General features: G+C 42.0%; 1 protein-coding gene across 7 annotated transcripts in view; it reads right to left on the bottom strand.

Annotated features, from left to right (window-relative positions):
• Positions 1 to 24,281, bottom strand: part of SPHKAP (SPHK1 interactor, AKAP domain containing) — a 107,028-nt gene that overhangs the window by 35,463 nt on the left and 47,284 nt on the right. The window lies entirely within an intron of this gene.

Genomic DNA, 24,281 nt, shown 5'->3' with positions numbered 1-24,281 from the left:
TGTATTACCTTTCCAGCAAAGCTAAAGTCTCTCTCCAGGAGCTGTGTATTCACATTTTCACTGCCTCTAAGGACACTGTGCACAATGTGTAACTTATTGCAACGGAGCCAATATAGAACTTTTAAAACATATGAAATCTGAAATTCACCTATGTAGAGGGTCAGCATGAAACCTGTTAAGTTCTAATTAAGCCCTTAGTTAGGCTTAATTGATGCATTCGACCTGTGTGCCCTCTCTGTGCAGGTGATTTTCACCCATAGTACCAACCCACAAAGGGGGGCTTTTATAAATATGCTTGACTGCTAAAATGTAAATACAGTCTCTAACAGAGTAAGCTGGGCCTTTAAGGGGTTCAAGTCCCAGCTCTGGCCTATGCCTGGTTCCCTCCCACTCTCTTCCAATCACATAACTGAGAGAGCAGGTAACTAAGAGCCAGGCCTTCTGGGACATATAAAGGCCAGCCTTTCATCAGCCTACGTCAAAATGTGGGGGATAGTAATTGCTTGCTGCCCCCCAAACTGATGTAAGGCTTTCCACCCAGGGCGGTTAGAGAAGCACTCAGCCCCAGACCCAGGAGGAGCTGTGGAAAAGACCTGGGAGCAGACAGAACACAGACCCTGGGAGAAAGAGCTAGTTAAGCTACCCAAGCTGGGTAGGCCCATGTTTGTTTGCCTTAGGGGGGGCTGATGGACTACTGAGCCTAGGGAAAGGCTGAAGGTTGTTTTGTGTTTGGAATTCTGCTTACCCTGAAAGGCGAGGTCTCTTAATGTGTTTGGTCAAATAGTTAAACCCAAAACCAGTCTACCAGCCTGGAAATGCCCTTGAGAAGGGGAAAAATTAAGCCTGTGACTGCATCTCCATGGTGTGGAGTGGCCAGCTAGTACTATGCTGTCCCTTTTACTGGAGATCTCTTGTGCTGCTGGTAAGCAATTATTGTGTTAAAAGTCTTCCAACTAATGCTTTACTCTTCTAGAAGTCCAGCATATGGAGTGGGAAAGAAGTCTACATGGGTGACAGGATTAGAGAGGTATGGGTTGGCCATTGCAGCTGTGCCCTAGCCAGGATGATGCAATTATGACACCTTTTAATGTTCAATGAGTACATTGTTTGTACCTTTTCTTGCTCATTGTGCACTATGAAGCATGGACCTTGTGGTATGCATTAATATTATTTGTAGCACCTTAGAGACTAACAAATTTATTTGAGCATAAGCTTTTGTGAGCTTCATGCATCCGATGAAGTGAGCTGTAGCTCACGAAAGCTTATGCTCAAATAAATTTGTTAGTCTCTAAGGTGCCACAAGTACTCCTTTTCTTTTTGTGGATACAGACTAACATGGCTGCTACTCTGTAACCTGTCATTAATAATATTGTAATTGTTCAGGGAAGCACTTCATGCTAAGATTATTAGTATACTGAAGATTACCCATGTGTATTCTCCCCATATTCTTTCATATTGTACTGTAAGGAGAATTGCTGATTCTAGAAAGCCTATTATGATTTCTGGTGTGTTAAGTATTCTAGTGCTAACCACTAACGGTTTTGTCTACTTGTAAAAGCAAAACTGTAAAGTTACGGTTGTAGGCAATATATAATTCCATGATCACTTTAATTACTTGCAAAGTCACTTGTAAAGATTTTTAATGGAGTCAAAAATGTTTTAAAACAATCTCATATAGTGTCTCTCCTCATTCATTTTTGCCCTCAGGAATAATATTCTCATGTGATAGCAATTTTCAGAATATTGAGCCACGTTCTGATCTAGTTTTGTTAGTGCAAATATGGAATAACAATGGAGTTACTCCCAATTTTTAGTGGTGCAAGTGAGATCAGAATCTCCATCTGTCTTTAGGAAAGATGGTTTAAATCACCATAATTTTCGCATAGCACAATAACCAAATATAACTACTCAAAGCCTTCACTCAGTAGGATGATATAAATATACAGCTGCATGTCAGTCTCCCTTGGGAGCTGAAGTTAGATAAAGCCTAAAGGAAAAAAAATCACTTTATATATCTTTGAGACAGAGCAAAATGTAACCCATAGGAAATATTAAAGGAAAAGCAATATGGCAAACTTTCCCCAGAAATTTTGTTTTAAGCTTTGTGTCTTTGAAAATGGTCAACTACATCTACATATTTCTGACTTCTATTAGACTAGAATAAAATGCCTTTTTCAGCTGATTCAAACAATGCAGACATCTGATTTTTCTGTCTCTATGGCAGGATCATTTGTTTTTGATGGTCATCAAAATGCTGATTCACAAAGCTTCTAAATAGAAACTTGCATTGTTTCTACTTGAAAGATTTCTGCCAATTTAAAGTAACATTTAGATGCCAAACACTCAGGGACCTAATAGGCAGTATATGCCTTCCTGCATGGACCCCCTAGGCAGTGCTGCTAACTCTTGTGATTTTTGGAGTGATTCTTGAATTCGGTATATCTTCTTAAAACTCCAGCTTCTGGAGACGTGATTACATGAGAATTTCAGCTTTCATGACAAAACAAAATTTTAGCTTTCATGATTGTGGAGAAGAGCTTTAAAATGTAACATGAGTGTACTCTTAAGGCTTAAAAGGAGAAAAAAAAAGACACATACAAAGAACCCCAAACCTAAAAGGTATGATGTTTTTTTAAGTTAATCTCCTGATTTTCTTTTTTTAAACATTTGGGGCTGGCAATACTGACTACACCAAGGATGGGCAAATTATGGCCCGGATCCGGCCCCTCAGGGCTTTGGATCTGGCCAGCGGGATTGCCCCCCGTGGTGCCGCAGGCGCTCTCAGAAGCAGCTGGCACCCCGTCCCTGGGGCGGGGGGCAGAGGACTCCATGCATTGCCCTTGCCTCCAGGCACCGCCCCCTGCAGCTTCCATTGGCTGGGAACGGGGAACCGCAGCCAATGGGAGCTTCGGGGGAGGCACCTGGAGGTGTGGCAAGGGCAGCGCGAGGAGCCCTGTGCCCACCCCTCCCCCAGGGGCCGCGCAGGGACGTGGTGCCGGCCGCTTCCCGGAGCGGCGCGGCATGGGGCCAGGGCAGGCTTGCAGGGAGCCTGACCTGGCCCCAGTGCACGCCGCTGCCACCCCGGAGCCGCTTTAGGTAAGTGGCGCTGGGCCGGAGCTCAAACTCCTCCTGCACCCTGCCCCCCAACTCCCTGCTCTAAGCCCCCTGTGGCACCCTGCACCCCTCCTGTACCCCAAACCCCTGCCCTGAGCCCCCTTCTGCACCCCGCACTCCTCCTGCACCCCAACCCCCTTCCCTGAGCCCCCTCATACACCACGTACCCCTCCTCTGCCCCAATCCCTTGCCCTGAGCCCGTTCCTGCACACCGCCCCCACTCCCACACTCCCTCCTTTACCCCAACCCCCTACCCTGCTCCTGCATTCAATTTTCCCACCCAGATGTGGCCCTTGGCCCAAAAAGTTTTCCCACCCCTGGACTATGCCTTTTCTGAACGGGCATAAGGGCCTACCCATATGGATCTTACTGGGGGATCTGTGGTCTTGCTCAGTTCACCACAACCTCCAACAAAAGCAAAGCTTTCAAAATTAATGCCTTATGTCAACATTACCACATAAATAAATCTAGGAATATGATTGAAACAGTTGCTCAGTATTGCCAAACTCAAGAGAGAAAAAATAATGATACTGCCCCTCCCCAAATATTTTAAAAAAACACTAAAAAACATGATTTGAATTTTTTGACTCTACAACTCCTCTCTACTGTTGTAGGGGTGTGTGTGTGTGTGTGGTGTGATAATTTCAGGTTAAAAAGTTGACCTTTAATGCACATAAAAATGCATGAATCTTCCTGTTTGCCCCCAGCCCCTTATCCCTGAAAAGGCGGAACTGTCATTTATTACCTATTACTGTCTTGATCCAACAGCAACGTGTCTCAGCCTCCCACTGCCCCAGGATCCTCTTTGTACTCTAGGGCCATACATGAAGTCGGGGCTGATCTGTGTCCTCATCCCCAAGGCTCTTGTGCAGAGCTCTGCCCATGTACTGAAAACCAAGGGACTGGAGGAGCTTCTTCCATTATCATTAGAACTCCTCCTACAGGTGCCAAAATCCCATGACTCATGATCAATTACTGAGAGTTGGCAACATTGCCTTTCGCTGGCTGCTCAGAGAGGACTCCCTGTACCTACCACTACCCCCAGGCTCGGGGAGATGCCATTCTATCTCCTCCATCTCCCACCCCTCAGCCTCCCTCCTGCCCTCTGCATCCCATTCCCTTGCAAATACTAAATCTGCCTTCTGCTCTCCCTCATTCTCCCCATTTGCCTTTCACAGCATCTCTGTTACTCCTCTCAGTCCCTGGGTCCTGACTAGCCCTCCTCCCCATTATAAAGTGGCAGCCATTTTGCCTGTGGGCATGGCTTCAATCTCAGTGAAAACAGTGGAATGTGGCAGCCAACTTTATCAAGGGCAGCCTCACTTCCACATGCAGATAGATAGTAAGGGAATGGTGGCCTTGCTGGCTTCAACCCCACTGACAGTAATAGGAGATGGTGACAATTTTGAATAAGGGAAACCTGGTGATTTATCAGTCTTTCATCACATTTTCATGAGACAAGTAAAAAATACTCCAAAAGTCATAATAAAATAATCAGAGTTGGCAGTACTGGTTACTCCTTATTTCTGTGCCCAACAGACCAATCAGGGCTCCACTGTGGGTCATGGGGCTCTGTGTCTCAGTCCATTCCTGTTCTAGAAGTTGCAGGATTGGAGCCCTAGCAACCTGAGGCTTGACTCAAAGCCCATTGATTTAAATTGGAGTTATTTCGAAGGGAGACTTTCTAATTCAATGAGCTTTGCATGGCTCAGACCCATGCCAACTGCAAGAAACAACTTTTTTTATGCACATCTGGCTAGCATTATAGAAGTAAAACACTATCTAGGTCAGGCATTGAAAGTCAAACACTGTTTTTTATTAAAATAATGCAGTCAGGAATGAAGACAAGAAAATTATTACAGAAAACAACTGAAACCAAATGCACTATTCATTTGAGTAGCACCAACTGACCTATCTCCCTATGTCCACTCTTTCATGGAATACTTCTGATAAACTTTTAGTATTTAATTTTGTTTCCCCTTTTATTATTTCTGACTTATTACTGAAACTTGGTTATCATGTTAATATAATTCTTTATAAAAGCTTATGTCTATATTACCCATTTCTGCTCAAATGACTCAATTGTGGGCCCTTCTACCTACTGACTTTCTTCTGTAACCATTTAAATGTCAAGTGCAGTCTCTGGAGACTAAATAATTTATCTATGATGTTTAACAAAACCAATAAATCTCATTCCTGGGCCACTCTCAATATGATGTTGGCTGAACTGAACCAATGCTGGCGCAAAAGAAGATGCGACCACTTAACTTTAACATTAATTTTATCTCCAAACGTCTTCCTCTTCCTAGTTATACAGAAGCTTACACTAAAAAAAGGGCCAGACTGTTGCCATGGAAAACCCATGTGCTGGAAACTTTTTTGTCTTCCTCTGATTGTTTCATAGTGTGTTGGGGTCACAGAGGAGCTGGCTTCTCAACAGAAAGAGCAGGAATGAGTTTAGATCTGAGATCCGTTGAGGGTCCTCTTGGCTCCCCTGATCTCTATGGTATTATGGTTCCTCCCTCATCCTACAACATAAACATCAAGACTCTTGGCAGATCTGATCTACAATAAGTTAACCATCCAGGAGACTTCATGCAAATGTGTCCAAAGTTTAAAATGCTTCCATATGGCTGAAAAAACAGAGGGAAGATTTTGTGGAAATTTTTGAAATTTCCCTCTTTGGGTTCAAATATTATGAAAATGTCATAGATTCTCACCTGTCATAGATTATGAAGTGCTGCTCTAAACTATTATAAATAAATTAAATTATAATTTACTACAAATAAAAAAACATTAGCAACAGTCATGGAGAGGCAAAGGAAGATAATTAAAAAAAATAAGTATTTAAATCCGTCCCCCTTATCTGTGCATATTAAATAGTTTTACAGTGCACTAACAGCATTTTTAGAACTCAAAAGAATGACGGAATAAATGTTAAGCCTAATTTTATGCTAATGATTTCACTAAACAAAGATGTCAAGGGAAAACATTCCAACACACTGGCAGGCAGGGATGTTGAATAACCTCAAGCTCTTTTGGTTCTCCAGTGTGCATAAGTAAGTGGTAACAAAGCATAAGCACATACTTCAGCTGGATGGAAACACGAGGTGCTGCATTATACTTGTGCCTTTGCATCTGAAGTTAAAGTGTGACTATCTCAGAAAGGTTACAAGAGTGCCATTCTCCCAGCGCACTTCTGCTATATAGTAGTACCTCCCAACCAGTGGTCATGCAATTACAAGTACACTTTAGACTTCCAGAACTGATACTCCAAGCTGCTTCTCCTTCCTAACATAACACTGACATGCATCTCCTATTCAATTTTGTATCCTCTCACTCAGTGGAGTTGGGATGGTTGGAAGCCCTGGCCACTGAGCTTAGAAGTAGGGCTGACAAGCGATTAAAAACATTAATCACACGATTAAACAATAGAATACCATTATTTAAATATTTTTGGATGTTTTCTACATTTTCAAATATATTGATTTCAATTACAACACAGAATACAAACTGTACAGTGCTCACTTTATATTTATTTTTGATTACAAATATTTGGACTGTAAAAAACAAAAGAAATAGTAATTTTCAATTCACCTAATACAAGTACAGTAGTGCAATCTCTTTATCATGAAAGTTGAACTTACAAATGTAGAATTATGTACAAAAAAACCTTGAATTCAAAAATAAAACAATGTGAAACTTTAGAGCCTACAAGTCCATTCAGTCCTACTTCTTGTTCAGCCAATTGCTCAGACAAACAAGTTTGTTTACATTTACAGAAGATAAGGATGCCTGCTTCTTGTTTACAAGTCACCTGAAAGTGAGAACAGGCGTTCACATGGCACTGTTGTAGCCGGTGTCGCAAGATATTTATGTGCCAGATGTGCTAAAGATTCATATGTCCCTTCATGCTTCAACCACCGTTCCAGAGGACATGCGTCCATGCTGATGATGGGTTCTGCTTGATAATGATCCAAAGCAGTGAGGACCGACGCATGTTCATTTTCATCATCTGAGTCAGATGCCACCAGCAGACAGTTGATTTTCTTTTTTGTTGGTTCGGGTTCTGTAGTTTCCGCATCAGAGTGTCGCTCTTTTAAGACTTCTGAAAGCAGGCTCTTCAGATTCTTAAACCTTGGGTCAAGTGTTGTAGCTATCTTTAGAAAACTCACATTGGTACCTTCTTTGTGTTTTGTCAAATCTGCAGCATTGAACATGTGCTGAGTCATCATCTGAGACTACTATAACATGAAATATATGGCAGAATTATGCTAAAATAGAGCAGGAGACATACAATTTTCCCCCAAGGAGTTCAGTCCCAAATTTAATTAACACATTATTTTTTTAACAAGCATAATCAGCATGGAACCTGTCCTCTGGAATGATGGCCGAAGCATGAGGAGGCATATGAATCTTTAGCGCATTTGGCATGTAAATATCTTGTGACGCCGGCTACAACAGTACCGTGTGAATGCCTGTTCTCACTTTCAGGTGACTTGTAAACAAGAAGCAGGCATCCTTATCTTCTGTAAATGTAAACAAACTTGTTTGTCTGAGGAATTGGCTGAACAAGAAGTGTGTGGACATATAGGCTCTAAAGTTTTATATTGTTTTGTTTTTGAGTGCAGTTATGTACCAAAAAAACTACATTTGTAACTTGCACTTTCATGATAAAGAGATTGCACTATTATACTTGTATGAGGTGAATTGAAAAATACTATTTCTTTTGTTTATCATTTTTACAGTGCAAATATTTGTAATAAAAAATAATATAAAGTGAGCCCTGTACTCTTTGTATTCTGTTTTGTAATTGAAATTGATATATTTGAAAATGTAGAAAAACATCCAAAAATATTGAATACATTTCAATTGGTATTCTACTGTTTAACAGTGCGATTCATTGCAATTAATTTTTTTAATCATGATTAATTTTTTTGAGTTAATCGCATGAGTTAACTGCAATTAATCAACAGCCCTACTTCGAAATCTTCATTGTGGGCTACTACATGTAGAAATGAGTGGGAAATGGTAGTTGCAGTAGACTACACTGGTAAAGTTCCCTAAAGGTTGAGAACCAATATTCCAGAGTATAATGTGGCAGTATGGGGATAACTGATGGCTTCCATGACAGGAATGGTTTATATTATACTTCCTTAATTTTTAGGGTGGCACAGATTTGGAATAAGAGAATACAATGTGTAGGTGGCACCACAATATCTTTTCCTCCAGGAAAACCAAACGACAACATTTAGCTCTTCAACTCCCTGATACAAGAATATAAATAAATAGTTTTATCAGCTGCAGCTTTTCAGGGTCATATGCTGGGATTTCCAGTTAAGAGTGAAGAGCTGAAAAAACGAGGAAGGAGCATCAACACTATTATGGGGCTACTGTGAGGCAAATTATTCCACTTCCTACTCCAGGGAAAAGGGGCTGCAGGACTGGGTCCTATGCATGCTTTGTTTAGGACAAGTCCTCTTTTTAAAGAAAATAAAAGAGATTGGCTAGAGTGTAAGCCTTGAATGGCAAGTTCATTTCTCTGAGAGAAAGGAGGCAGAAACCTAAAAAGGAAAAACCCTGGGAAACCTGGAGGTCTGAGGGCTTTGTCTGGGCTCATTGTAAGATAAATGTTCACTATTATATACAAACAAGAATAAGGGTGCAAAATCAAGCACCCAAAAGTTGGGAAAGCAGAATTAAGGTCCCTCGCCCCAGCCTGTCCCTGGCTCTTCCTCATCCCTGGGCGCTGGGGCCAGGCTGTTTCTTCCTGGGGTAGAAGGGGGGTATAGGAGAAAATGTCTCCCTATGCAATTGCCTGGAAAAGTCCTGCTCTGCCCTAGGCTTTGGAACCCTGCTGAGCACAGATGGATTCTTTGGATAATGTAGTAAAAAACTTCTGCTGAGCATGTGCAAGCAGTGACTATTTCCAGAGGCTTGGCCAGATTTCAGTGGATTTGTAAAGGAATGGCAAAAGGCACCTCTCTGATCCCATACATTTGCTTGAAAATGAAATCATGAATCACCAGCACTCCAATGCTCATAGAACTTGTTGTACAGCTGCATTAGAAAGATTCATCAATTCAGTCAATTTGACATCTTAAATATATGCACTCGAAACCCTAAATGCCACTGCATAATTAGGAAGGGAGGCATGGCTGCACCTTGAAATTATTTTTTTTTCTTTATCTGCTGTTCCCATTACTTAGATTTATTTTTGCACTGCTTTAGCAAAAGCCTGAAATTATTAGGCCAAGACCATGGTGTTTACATGAGGTAATATATAAATTGAATTCATATTTATCTGGAACGAAGCATATCTTCTTAGTAATCTCTTATTGAGGTTTTCAAAACAAAGCACTTTTCAAGCACCTCTCTTGGTAGAGGGTGACAGCTTCTTAATAAGATAAGCACGAGAAGTAGCTGAACTAGAAGATATTGTATACAAATAATACAGCCATAAAGCAGACAACGTGTGGATAGTAGTAGTAATGAATCTCATGTGTAAAATGACAAAAACAGTACTTTGCATATGCAAGATCTGTAGATATTTAAAAGCTGGCCAGACCAAACAGGGCAAGATTTTGTATCAAGATATGCATGCCCAGCTTCAAGCAGAGGCTATGTTGCTGACATCTGAAGCCAGGATCCATACTGTAAATGTTTTAGCGGTTGGGGCAGAGGACTGCCCTGCACTAGTATAGCAAGAGGGATTAGATTCTCCAGGAAGTACTTTATGATTCTAGCTCCTATGGTTTCAGGAAAGCAGTCTACATCTCTGTTTTCCTGGCATTTTTTCATTCACTTACCCCATCTGAAGACTTTACATTTAATGATACCTAGCCCTTAAATATTTTTTCATCCACATATTTCAAGATGCTTTACAAAGGATGGTACCAATCCCATTTTACAGAGGAGGGAAGTGAAGTACAGAAGTGAAATTACTTGCCTAATGTCCCAAAGGTTGTCAATATGAAAGCCAGGAAGAGAATTTGAGTCTACTAACTCCTAAGCCAGTGCCCTATCCACTGGACAGAGCCACTATATACTATTCTGTTGTAGACCTCTGTCAAACTAGATTGGGGTAATGAGCCAGCCAAAGCAATGCAAACTGTAATGGCTAGCTGGACAATATCTGGTAGATAGAGGACTGATTCTAATTGACAGTATTGAAAGGGTGGTGGCAGGAATGGGCAGCCTACCCTAGTATTTAGTGAATGGATTGGGAGAACCAGGAGTTGTGGCTTCTGTTCCTAACTCTGCCAGTGACTTCTGTAGTGACCTCTGGACGTCACTTCCATGTCTGTAAAATGGGAATGATAATAGCCAGCTTTGTAGGGTATGCCAATTCCTGACTGAAGGGTGCTATATTTGTTCTGAGTACTATTGTTATATGCACCTCTAGTTTAAAGAGAGAGGAAAAGCCCAGTTTTCTACAGCCCCTGAAATACTGCATTGGTTTATTTGAGGCACAGTCATGGGGAGAAGTTCTGCTGCTGGCTTTTTCCGCAGAGAGGCGGCTAGGTTTCAATAGTAACATTTTCTTTCCTATTGTCCCACTTATACTGTATCTAAACCTCTTATCGGGCATGTGTGTGTGTGTATATATATATATATATTTGATTACAGACTGTTACTAGATAGACAGAAGCTTATTTTTGCAGCCAATAGATCACTGAACTACAGAACCAGAACAGAGTAACAGAATTGATGTCTGTGTCATTACGTCTGGCTCACCCCTCGCCACAGTTTGATAATAGTTAACACATTCCTTCCCCCCCCCATTCAATTCTTCCTTTTCAAGGGATGATCTTTTTAACTTAATTCCTTATGAATGTCTTCATGCTGAGGAGGTGAGGCTTGTGACATTTCAGCAGGCTGGTAGAAAGAAAAAGTACATTTCCTGGTGGTGTTTCGAGACAGACCTTGACTGTACCCAACATAAATTGCCAACTCAAATATATTCAGTGTAAAAGGAAATCTTTTGGGGAGTTTTCACCTGATTTTCTTGACTAATAATGTTTGCTTTGCCCATGGCGGGGGGGGGAGGGATAGCTCAGTGGTTTGAGCATTGGCCTGCTAAACCCAGGGTTGTGAGTTCAATCCTTGAGGGGGGCCATTTAGGGATCTGGGGCAAAAATGGGGGATTGGTCCTGCTTTGAGCAGGGGGTTGGACTAGATGACCTCCTGAGGTCCCTTCCAACCCTGATATTCTATGATTCTATGATATGTCCATGTGGTTCCATCTCAGCAGTAGCACAGGACAGTATTCAAAGCATGAGGCTTGCATTCGGGAACTCTGGGTTCTGTTCCCTGCTCTACTACCGATTTGCTGAGCCATCTTGTGGCGTGTGTGTAAATCACATAATCTCAATGTGCCTCAGTGTTCCCATCTGTATCTAGAGATAATGCCTTCCTTACTTCACAGGGTATTATGAGGATTAACACAGTAATCTTTGTAAAGCGCTTGGAGATTCTTGGAAGAAGGCAACTCAGAAATGGAAAAATTATTTGCATTTAGATGTATCATCTTTTGTCATAATCTTAATTTTGGCAGAATTTAGGCTGATTTTCCGGATATTGATTCTCATCACTCCCATTAATGTCATTAAGAGTTATGATTATGTATTGATGACAGTAGCATTGTAGGGCCCAACTCCACTAAGCACCCCTGCTCACCCCATACATGGCAGAATTTGTTCCTTAATAGTTAATGATTAAAGGAGATGTGAAACTGAGTGTAGCAAGTGAAGTATTTGGAATAGCAGGTTATTTACACAGAATAAAAATGACTTGCTTTTGGAAGGTACTTGAACTAATTATCCATACAAATTTAAATGTAGTGCTGCTTGTGTTTAAATTCCATACTTGCCAACATGCCTTTGGCAGAGAAACCAGCTGTAAAATGTAGAAATGAGAATGCTGGGCGGAAGGTGTTTGATTTTCTAAAGAAGTGGATGCAGGATGAGATAAGTGGAAATATGAAGAAGAATGCTTTGGCCTTATCCATTGGAAGAAGTCACGGGGAGAGAAGAGAGATGTGTGTCAATAGCCTGAAGGTCAGGATGTTCACTGGGGATGTGAGAGACTCAGGTTCATGTTCCTACACTGCCTGATTCAGATCATGGACTTGCTCACGTGAGCACCCTAAGCACCGTGCAATTGACTATCCTTTCTCTCCTGATTTTTCACCAATTTTGCAAAGGCCTTAGTTTCATTTCAATGTGGAACAAAAAAATGATTCTGAAACCTCAATTTTTCACTCAGTGGAATTCTTGCTTTTTGGCCAGCCCTATGTCTAATACATACTTGCAGTGGGTACTTCTCTGGCCTTACTTAGCTCTCGCTTGTACTAATGTAAATCATGAGCATCTCCTCTGTAGTCAATGGAGTTCACTAGTTTGCATGAAGGCTCCACTATCAACAGCAGAATTCAGCATTGGCCTTAAAGTCCACGCAAATCAGCAAAGATGGAGAGCCCTGTGGGGACACAGCAACTTCAAAGCTAGCATGATCCTTCCCTTTCTCCTCAGTTATCCACAGGACTGGAGAAAGTGACAATTGCCCTCTTCTGGGCGTGAGAGTGGAAGGCAATTAGACACTTGCTTTCCCTCTCCTCTACCTCAATCTTTGTTAGCTTGGGGCCATGTAAATAATCTGTTAGCCCTGTCAGGTTCTCAAATACCCAGGGTCTCATTCTGTTCAGTGTGCATGTATAACTCATTAATGTCAATGGACCTATCTTATTTCTCTGCCTCACTCATCTGATATACAGTCAGATTCATCTTGAGATGGGCAATTACTACTTGAATAATATCCTTCTGGTTTGGGGCAGGAGTGGAAAAGGGGTTTTTGTTTGTTTTTTTGCTGATGTAAAAACAATACTTAGTGCTGTGTATCTTCAGGGTGAAACACAAACATGAGCTAACTAATCCTCACAGTTGCCTGTGAGATAGGTATTATCTCCTTTGTACAAATGGGGAAACAGAGATTAAGCAGTGGGATTAGAACTATGGTTTCCTGGCATCCTGTGCTGTGCTTACGTTCTTGTGGCAGAGGGCTGTTGTAAGGACAATAGATACAGGGAGCAAAAGAACAGTAAAGAGCATTCTCTTTTCTTCATTTTGTATTTATCTTTTCATTTTAACTTCACTTAAAACATAGCAACTATAGAAAAATAAACATCCCCACTAAGAAGAGAATAGCTCCCTTCTTCAGACACTTATATGGAGCTTCATCGGAGTGCTGTACGGTACAAACCATTTACCCTTATAGTTCAGTAACTCACTGAGACATGATTCTCTATTGTTAACAACCCCTTTCAAATTAATGCAAAATGTCTGAGTAAGGTTTTCAGTTCAGTGGCTTTTTAAAAATTCTCTGCCCTCCCCCAATGTCCTATAACATGTACAGCTTTTGCACACCTCAGTAGCTTAGATCCTCAATAGTTCAGATCTTCAAAATGAACCACCTCTTCTAACAACCCTGTGCAAGTTGTCAGTAGGGACTGAACCTGAAAGCACAAACCTCTACCACTTGAATTCAAGGAGTATCTCAACAGTTAGGAGCAGCTGCTGATGGCCATCCTCTGCACCAGCTACAAAGCAGCTGGGCGTAGGTGGCCAGTATGTTATATAGTTACCACTTTTGTGTTCTTAATGTGTTATGTGTTGACTGAATGGGCCACATAGCCCATGACAACCCACCCACCTGATAACTGTAAACTCTCAGGCAATCAGAGGCAAGAGGGTTGTCGGTATAAATATTTGCTCTCTGCAATCAATCAACAGGAATGTGGAATAACCTCTCTCCCTGAAGGGGAGTGTTCTTCCTGTCTGCATACAGTGTTCAGGAAGCTCATTTACGTGGGATCCCCCCACCCCACCCCATGTAGCTCCACAGTGCTGCCAATGGAGCAGATGAAGGTTTCCGCTGCTCCCCTTGACTGTAGCTGACTGTCCCCAGGAGCAGTCAGCCCACAGTACAGATCACTTCCATGACCTCCTGAGTCTTCTGATTCCCTCCCGTTCATGTGAACTGGGCCCAGGATATGGCCTTCAATAGCTGTTCTCTTCCCCTCAAACTTAAATCCCTTCAAAACATGTGTTTATGGTACTAAGAGGCCTTAGTGCACTTTGGCAAGAGCTGATGAAAAAATACATCTGAAATTTGGTCCTAATTATATTTGAGAAGGTCCATAACTCAGATATCTTGGTGGGTTTATACCAACCATGGGTTGATATGTTAAAGACTGCCCTTATTTTAATGGCATGGCTGCATCTGTGAATCAGCCAGAGTCCTGTCTCCATATTTCACAGCTTCAGCGACAGCTGTGACTGTTTTCTTCTCATTAAGGGTTATTCCTTTTGGTTTTGATGTAATTAATTGTCACTTATGATTTATACTTAAAGAAAATATGCCAATAAATATTTATGCCATGTGTGCCATCTGCTCCCTTTTGCTGTCCTGTATATAAAATATGTTAATAATTAGTTTAACACATTTCTGTTCACCTCACGCTGTAATTTATGTTACAGTGAGCCCTGTGGTTATGACAGCAGGAAATTATCATAGACCTGGGCAAGAGGTTTGTTTTGGAAGTAACATCAGGTTTCCCATTTCTTAAGGAACTAGATCTTGGTGCTTTATGAAAGTGACATCTTAAGATCCTGAGGGGGACATTGGCTGTACTGCTACACATAAACCTCCCAGCTCTTTGGAGCAGTATTTATAGCATTGCCAGAGATGGGCTCAATTCTTCCACTGATAGGTATGCAAGAACTGCTATTATTTTTACTGTGTGGTAAGTTAGGTGGGTGGATCACAGGGGATAAGAGAAGATGGCAGCTCCAGGTTGAAGACCCAGAGGGTAACCAAACCAGATGTTAAAATCCAAAGTTTAGTGTCAGTCTCTTCTTTCCCCACAAAAAAGATTACCAAAAGAATTCTGGGCTCTGTATAAAAATGAGTGTAGCGCTGGTTAGAAAGCGCTGACAAACAAATGTTTAGCAAGTGTACAAAGCCAATATAAAGACAGCAGTTAAATACGATGGTAATTCCTTCTGAAAGCAAATGCATGCAAGATCAGTACATAAAGGAAGATCTTGACCTACAGACTTTAAGGTCAGAAGGGACTATCATGATCATCTAGTCTGACCTCCTGCACATTGCAGGCCACAGAACCTCACCTACCCACTCTTGTATTAGACCCGTAACCTCTGGCTGAGTTACTGAAGTCCTCAAATCATGATTTGAAGACTTCAAGTTACAGAGAATCTGCCATTTACCTATTGTATACCTGTAAGCGACCCGTGCCCCATGCTGCAGAGGAAGAGGAAGACCCCCCAGGATCTCTGTCAATCTGACCAGGGGGAAAATTCATTCCTGACCCCAAATATGGTGATCAGTTAGACTCTGAGCATGTGGGCAAGGGCAAGGCCCACCAGCCAGACACCTGGGAAAGAATTCTCTGTAGTAACTCAGAGCCCTCCCCATCTAGTGTCCCATCATCAGCAATTGGAGATATTTGCTGCTAGCAGTCACAGATAGGCTACATGCCATTGTAGGAGGTCTCATCATACCATCCCCTCCATAAATTTATCAAGCTCAGCCTTGAAGCCAGTTAGGTTTTTTGCCCCCACTGCTTCCCTTGGAAGGCTGTTCCAGTATGTCACTCCTCTAATGGTTAGAAACCTTCATCTAATTTCAAGCCTAAACTTGTTGATGGCCAGTTTATATGCATTTGTTCTTGTGTCCACATTGCTGCTTAACTTAAATAACTCCTTTTCCTCCCTGGTGTTTATCTTTCTAGTATTTATAGAGAGCAATAATCTCTCCCCTCAGCCTTCTTTTGGTTAGGCTAAACAAGCCAAGCTCTTTGAGTCTTTGTTCATAAAGCAGGTTTCCCATTCCTCGAATTCTCCTAGTAGCCCTTCTCTGCATCTGTTCAAGTTTGAATTAATCTTTCTTAAACATGGGAGACCAGAATTGCACACAGTATTCCAGATGAGGTCTTTACCAGCGCTTTGTATAATGGTATTAACACTTCCCTTTGTGCTGCAGATGATTTTCCATATACTTTCAGCATAAAGTATAACTGGACCATGCATAAAGAAACACCAGAGATTTCAGTGAATCACTTAATCCACATAGAGCTACTGATTCACTGGAATCTCTGGTGTTTCTTTACACACCTTAAATTATATACAAACACGATGATTTAGTATATATAAACATTTTTTCAGCATCACTATCAGAGGGGTATATTTCTTCTGTTCCTAATGGCAAAAACTTGGATTAATTGAAAATTCACTCCCAAAAGAGTACTGCTAAACCATTTAAACTACACTGCCTACACCATCATGTAGTCTGTGTATTCAGTATATGTTGCAGAAAAATTGTTTCAGGAATGGTTACATTTTTAAACATTGTACTGAAACTGTTCCCACAACCCGCTACCTATAAAGCCAGGTATCTGAGTGACCTGTCTGATTGTATAGGTCTCAAAGGGAGCCATAAATACACTTAAAATTACCTTAAAAAGATCAGAGGAATCACGGAGGAGGATATGAGCTGGAATGGGTTTGGTGGTCCTATCTTTCCACGCCCATCATGGAGGGGTGAAGCCTCACCTTGCACCCCTTTAAGAGTGGCATGATCCCTGGCCGTCTAGGAGGCCCTTTGCTTCCCTACTGAGGCAGTGTGACAACGTCCTCCAAGACAGGACTGTGGTTTTATGCCACAACTGAGCCCTCAGCTGTTGATTCCTATTCCTTGTCAAGATATAATTAAGGTATTGTCAAACTGAACAGTAAGATAGGGCTTAGGACTAAAAATACCCCTGCTAATTATGGCTTAGGTCTGGAAAACGAAGGCTGGATTTCAATTTGTGAAAGATATAATGCTGTTCTGTAAAATGCTCAAATAACCATGGGACTGAAAGGTAAAATAAACACACTCTCCTAATTCCCAGTCTAGATGCCCAATTGTAGGAGTAAAGCTGTACATGTGCATAACGTTTAGGGCTGCCTAAACAAAGCTGCTACGAATTCTACAAATGCATAAAGTGGATTTTTCCCATTTTACTATGATCAAACTGTTAACTTTCATTTAAAAATATCACAACAAAATGGCTTCTTTAGCTATGAACCATATAGATTACACTTATGGATTTTTCTGAATGTTGCTGCTCAAAAACATCCATAATATCTTTTACCATTCACATGTGTCTATGTACACACCTGAACTTATATACACACATGATGATGTAGTATATATAAACATTTTTTCAGCATCACTATCGGAGGGGTGTATTACTTCATCCCTAATGGCAAAAACTTTTTGGCTGTATTTCAAGGAATCCCTGTTGAGGTTACAGGGACAAACCATCCCGATGAGTCGAAAGAATAGTAAATATGGCAGGCGACCAGCTTGGCTTAATGGTGAAATCTTAGCGGATCTTAAACATAAAAAAGAAGCTTACAAGAAGTGGAAGGTTGGACATATGACCAGGGAAGAGTATAAAAATATTGCTCGGGCATGTAGGAATGTTATCAGGAGGGCCAAATCGCACCTGGAGCTGCAGCTAGCCAGAGATGTCAAGAGTAACAAGAAGGGTTTCTTCAGATATGTTGGCAACAAGAAGAAAGCCAAGGAATGTGTGGGCCCCTTACTGAATGAGGGAGGCAAACTAGTGACAGAGGATGTGGAAAAAGCTAATGTACTCAATGCTTTTTTTGCCTCTGTTTTCACTAACAAGGTCAGCTCCCAGACTGCTACGCTGGGCATCACAAAATGGGGAAGAGATGGCCAGCCCTCTGTGGAGATAGAGGTGGTTAGGGACTATTTAGAAAAGCTGGACGTGCACAAGTCCATGGGGCCGGACGAGTTGCATCCGAGAGTGCTGAAGGAATTGGCGGCTGTGATTGCAGAGCCATTGGCCATTATCTTTGAAAACTCGTGGCGAACCGGGGAAGTCCCGGATGACTGGAAAAAGGCTAATGTAGTGCCAATCTTTAAAAAAGGGAAGAAGGAGGATCCTGGGAACTACAGGCCAGTCAGCCTCACTTCAGTCCCTGGAAAAATCATGGAGCAGGTCCTCAAAGAATCAATCCTGAAGCACTTGCATGAGAGGAAAGTGATCAGGAACAGCCAGCATGGATTCACCAAGGGAAGGTCATGCCTGACTAATCTAATCGCCTTTTATGATGAGATTACTGGTTCTGTGGATGAAGGGAAAGCAGTGGATGTATTGTTTCTTGACTTTAGCAAAGCTTTTGACACAGTCTCCCACAGTATTCTTGTCAGCAAGTTAAGGAAGTATGGGCTGGATGAATGCACTACAAGGTGGGTAGAAAGCTGGCTAGATTGTCGGGCTCAACGGGTAGTGATCAATGGCTCCATATCTAGTTGGCAGCCGGTATCAAGTGGAGTACCCCAAGGGTCGGTCCTTGGGCCGGTTTTGTTCAATATCTTCATAAATGATCTGGAGGATGGTGTGGATTGCACTCTCAGCAAATTTGCGGATGATACTAAACTAGGAGGAGTGGTAGATACGCTGGAGGGGAGGGATAGGATACAGAAAGACCTAGACAAATTGGAGGATTGGGCCAAAAGAAATCTGATGAGGTTCAATAAGGATAAGTGCAGGGTCCTGCACTTAGGACGGAAGAACCCAATGCACAGCTACAGACTAGGGACCGAATGGCTAGGCAGCAGTTCTGCGGAAAAGGACCTAGGGGTGACAGTGGACGAGAAGCTGGATATGAGTCAGCAGTGTGCCCTTGTTGCCAAGAAGGCCAATGGCATTTTGGGATGTATAAGTAGGGGCATAGCGAGCAGATCGAGGGACGTGATCGTTCCCCTCTATTCGACATTGGTGAGGCCTCATCTGGAGTACTGTGTCCAGTTTTGGGCCCCACACTTCAAGAAGGATGTGGATAAATTGGAGAGAGTCCAGCGAAGGGCAACAAAAATGATTAGGGGACTGGAACACATGAGTTATGAGGAGAGGCTGAGGGAGCTGGGATTGTTTAGCCTGCAGAAGAGAAGAATGAGGGGGGATTTGTTAGCTGCTTTCAACTACCTGAAAGGGGGTTCCAAAGAGGATGGCTCTAGACTGTTCTCAATGGTAGCAGATGACAGAACGAGGAGTAATGGTCTCAAGTAGCAGTGGGGGAGGTTTAGATTGGATATTAGGAAAAACTTTTTCACTAAGAGGGTGGTGAAACACTGGAATGGGTTACCTAGGGAGGTGGTAGAATCTCCTTCCTTAGAGGTTTTTAAGGTCAGGCTTGACAAAGCCCTGGCTGGGATGATTTAACTGGGAATTGGTCCTGCTTTGAGCAGGGGGTTGGACTAGATGACCTTCTGGGGTCCCTTCCAACCCTGATATTCTATGATTCTATGATTCTATGAAACTTGGATGAATTGAAAATGTACTCCCAAAAAGAGTACTGCTAAACCATTTAAACTGCCTACACCATCACGTAGTCTGTGAGTTCAGTATATGTTGCAGAAAAACTGCTTCAGGATTGGTTACATTTTTAAACGTTGTACTGAAACTGTTCCCACAACCCACTACCTATAAAGCCAGGTATCTGAATGTCCTGTCTGACCGTATAGGTCTCTGAAGGAGCCATAAATACTCTTTAAATGACCTTAAAAAGAGCTTTTCTATACATTGTGCCATGACTTTAAAGTTAGAAATGAGTACGGGGGGGGGCGGGGGGAGGGGGTGGTATAGGGAAGCGGGGAAATGCTTCCAACCCCCTTTCTCAATGGTATACAACTTCTGTGTCTAGTCCTGCAGGGCCAGAAAATACCTGACCTTAAATATACAGTGTTTTATGTCTAGAAAAGCAGTCCCTGGTCCAGGGCTTAATTTTACCTATACTGGAATCCTCTCACCCCCCATTGGAAAAACACATTGGCCTGTGCTTGGAAAAAGAAGGGGAATATTTCTCAGGCAAGACAATTTAATGAATAAATAAATGGTACCTGTAGAAAGCCTCATTACTTCAAGTGGGAAAATCATGTGTGATTTATGCAGCTTATGATAAATGAGCGCTGATTAATCCTTTGCACAATAGCATCACATATCTTGTTTTACACCTCCACCTCCCTCTTTTAAAAAAAATATATTTAGAAATAATGTGGAGAGTTCTTAAAAATCCTGTTGAGATTCTTTTGTGTCCCTTTGGTAGTAAAGCCCTTAGATTCAAGAATCTAACTGTACAGGCCTTGAAGGTAGGAGAAAAATTCCGAGTAATGGTTTAGAAACCTCCAAAAAGTTTCCTAAAATGTCTTTCCTCTGCATAATGTTATGATATTAAGGTCCTATGTTTCAGGAGCTTCCAGGGCTAGAGGCAGCTTGCTTCCTTCTTAAAGATATGGGGGGGAGGGATAGCTCAGTGAGCATTGACCGGCTAAACCCAGAGTTGTGAGTTCAATCCTTGAGGGGGCCATTTAGGGATCTGGGGCAAAAATTGGGGATTGGTCCTGCTTTGAGCAGGGGGTTGGACTAGATGACCTCCTGAGGTCCCTTCCAACCCTGAGATTCTATGATATAACAAACCAATCGCAGGTTCAACACTGAAAATTATCCACCCTAGGTCTGCAGTCAGTGTAATTTAAGTGGTGGAGGGAGAGAAGGAAACTCTTCAGGTTTCTGTTTCTAACCAGGGTTTGTTTGGAAACTGTTCCAATGTTGGTAATATTAGATGTAGTCCTGCAGAGGAAGATGGTAGAGTGGTCAAAGGTTTTTTGACAAATGCCCTTTATCAGATGGCTATCACCACCCCACAGAGGGAAAGAGGTGTGTGGTTAAACAGAGCTCATTAATCTTTTCAAGTCAGCAACATTATAGACATTCTCATTAAAGTTCAGTATATTTTTATAGTAATTTGAGCTGCTCATTCACAAGATGCACCCAATGAATCCATATATTTTATTGTATGATGGCTTTTGACTAGTTCTTCATTCCTTGCCAAAAAATAAAGGCTTTCTGTAATTAGCTACACTTTCTAATTTACACTGCTAAAATTCAACATTATGGCAAAGCTACATATTACTTTATTTCTAATCCATTTGGAAACCACTACAAAACAAATCACTATTGATCAAGCTAGGTTTAATTTAGTGTCAGTGCTATTGTTCAAATTTTCTTTAAAGATGAAAGATTTTATATCAGGGGTGGGCAAACTTCCCGGCCAATGGGAGCTGCAGGGGGCAGTGCCTGCAGGCAAGGACAGCGCACAGAGCCCTCTCCCTCCTCTCCCCCAGGAGCCACATGGACTGGTGCCGGCTGCTTCCTGGAGCAGCGCAGGGTCAGGGCATGCAGGGACCCTGCCTTAGCCCCACTGCACCATGCGGCTGTCAATCCATAGTTCACCCTCCCCTGTTTTATATGAACTGCCACTACATCCTATTCTACAGGACCACAACAATAGACTTTAGCATGAAGTTATGTGAGGTAATTTATGTCCATTGGTTGTCTACCTGTCAGCTGAATGAAAAGTCACCATATAACCAGAGAATGGACAGCAGTGATATACTTCTAGCTGTGATTCCTGTACACACCAACTATTGTAGATGATCATAGTGAACAGATCCTCCAATGACTATCTACACACCTTGCTTGCTCTCAGATGGTTCGACCACTCATACAAGGTTCAAGTAAGGCAAGCCTGGATTTAGACAGGCAGCCTGCAGGATGTTGCAGGTTCCATTTATTTTGCAATTGCACAAGCCTCCTACACAAATTTTCAAAGCAAATGATGGCTTGATGGAAACAAGCTTAAATGAGGGTACCTGGTACAGGGTATGCTAGGAATCAGCAGACCTCCTAGCGTTTACAACACTGGTCCACACAAGAGTTCACAATCTCTCATTTAGAGTAAGGAAGAAAAACCTTTGTGTGAAAGTTTTTTTTTAACCCACTTTAAAAAATAATGGGGTCCCACATATATCAGAAAGACCAATTCTGTTTAATCATTCTCGTTGTCTCTCTGTGAGCAGGAAGCCTGTCACAGTTTAGTTAAAAAGATTAATGTTAATGTACTTGCCAGCATATGTAGGGCAGCCACACATCTATTTTTATTTGTACTAACTGTGCTAATCCATAATGGGATGTGATGACAGCAACCAATATTCATGGAAGACAATTTTGAGATGAGCTGTGGGTATTAACAACCAGACACCATAGACCACAGACACCTAAAATGAAAACTCATTCATTCAAAGGAAAGTTGAATACTCAATAGGTAAAAATATTACCGTCTGCCTTTGGTAAAAGCAAACAATAACAAGAGTGTATTAAATACAAAAGACCATAGTGGTTTTACAGACACAAGCTGCATTCAGTGGGACATTGGAAGCTCCCACTAGGGCAAAGGCAGTGTGCTTAAAGCAGACACAGTACCGCTCAGAGCACTGGGAAGAGCAGCTTCTCCTCCCCTCTTTGCAAGAGGGTAGTATGTACTCTCTCCTAAGTAGGATCTACTCCACTGGTTAATGGAGGACATGGAGGAGGGCATCCTCATGTCTCTGTCCCACTCCCCAAGTCCTCCACTATTTTTGGAATGTCTGTCATGCCAGTGGCACAAGGCGAGATTCTTTGCACTCCTTTGGCATGTGTGCTGGGATCATGCTCATTCTTTGCATCCAAGTGCAGTTTTGTTGTGTTCCCTTATCACACTGGTGAACCTCTGTAGGACCAAACACAATCTTGCTGAGGTAACTCAGTGGGGAGGGCACCTTAAACAAACACTATTACCGGTAATTTAAATTCTCTGTCCCACTTCAAAGTTTGAATACTAAGACAAAAACTTTGGAAAATGGTTGCCTAAAGTTAGGTACCCATACTTGGGCACCTAAATTAATTGCCTAACTTTAGGCAACAACATTTGAAACTCTGGCCTATGCTTTTTTAGGAGTATGTCAATCAGGTATATAAACAAAACTTCAATTCTGCTTATATCAGCATCATAACTAAAACATTTCAGTAGCAAGATTTAATGCCACCTTCTAAAATTTAAGCTGACCTAAGATTCTGGGCCATCACAGAAGTAAGCTTTTGCTTTTGTTTTCTAGCATTAACTATTGTATTTGAAAGAGCTTCTAAAATTAGGTATACACAATTTATCCCTCATGAGTATAAAGTTGTTTCCATGTCTAATAATAGTGAGTATTATTTAAAGGGTAGCTTTTTTTTTTTTTTGAACAATCAAGCCACAACTCAATGGAATTGCTTCCCCCCCTTCTCCGTTTTTCTTGCACAATGAATATCAGCTAGGCACCAAGATTCTACTATGCAGGCTGCAAAAGCTTCTTCTGTGCAGAGATGGGAGGGAAGGGGGCAAGGGTCATGCCTCTATTCTATAGGGGACCTGTCATGCAGGGTGGGCAAGAGTATGCCATAAGAAGAACAGGGCAGGGCTGAAGGATCCTAATAGCCTCCTCCCAAGAAAGGAGGGATTGGGGCATTGCAGAGTTTTGCAGCATCAAGGCTGCAGTAGCAACTTTGGTCAGTTGCACGTTTACACAAGAATTTGGTGGGGTGTGTGCCTCAGAACAGCAGACTTACAATGAGTTTCTATTACTCAAAGGGGACAACTACACAGCCAAAACAAAACAAAAAATGCAGGAGACAGTCTCAGAGCCTGGGTCAACTGCCTTGGGCATGTGCAGTGAAGGGGAGGCTCTCAGAGCCCAGGCTCCAGCCCCAGCAGGAAAGTCTACACTGCTATTTTTAGCCCTCTAGGGCGATCCCAAGTCAGCTTCCCCACTCTATGTGACTTGCTGCTGCAGGGCTTTTTTTGCAGTGTGGACTTACCCTAAAATGGTATATTTCTTAGTGGCCAGTTCTGAGAGATGTTGAAAGCCCAGCTCCCCTTGACTGAAATGGGAGTTGAGGGAACTCAGTACCTTGCAGGATCAGACCCTTAGCATGGAATGGTTGAGAATGCAATATTGAGATGGAAATTTCATTTAAAACATGGAAGAATTCTCTGTATGCTTATTTTTTAGCTTTATCTTTCTGCTGTGGACTATGATGGTCCATATGATGACCAATATGATTGTCCTAAGTCTGTAGGCAAACTTCCAAAGTGATCTTTTCAGTGTCTATTGTATACAAATCTATGCCTGTATTCTTGCTTTGCCTGTTT

This window comes from Caretta caretta, chromosome 9 (genome assembly GCF_965140235.1).
Source record: "Caretta caretta isolate rCarCar2 chromosome 9, rCarCar1.hap1, whole genome shotgun sequence".
NCBI lineage: Eukaryota > Metazoa > Chordata > Testudines > Cheloniidae > Caretta > Caretta caretta.
Note: the sequence above shows the minus strand (reverse complement) of the source record. Positions and strands in the feature narration are given on the sequence as shown.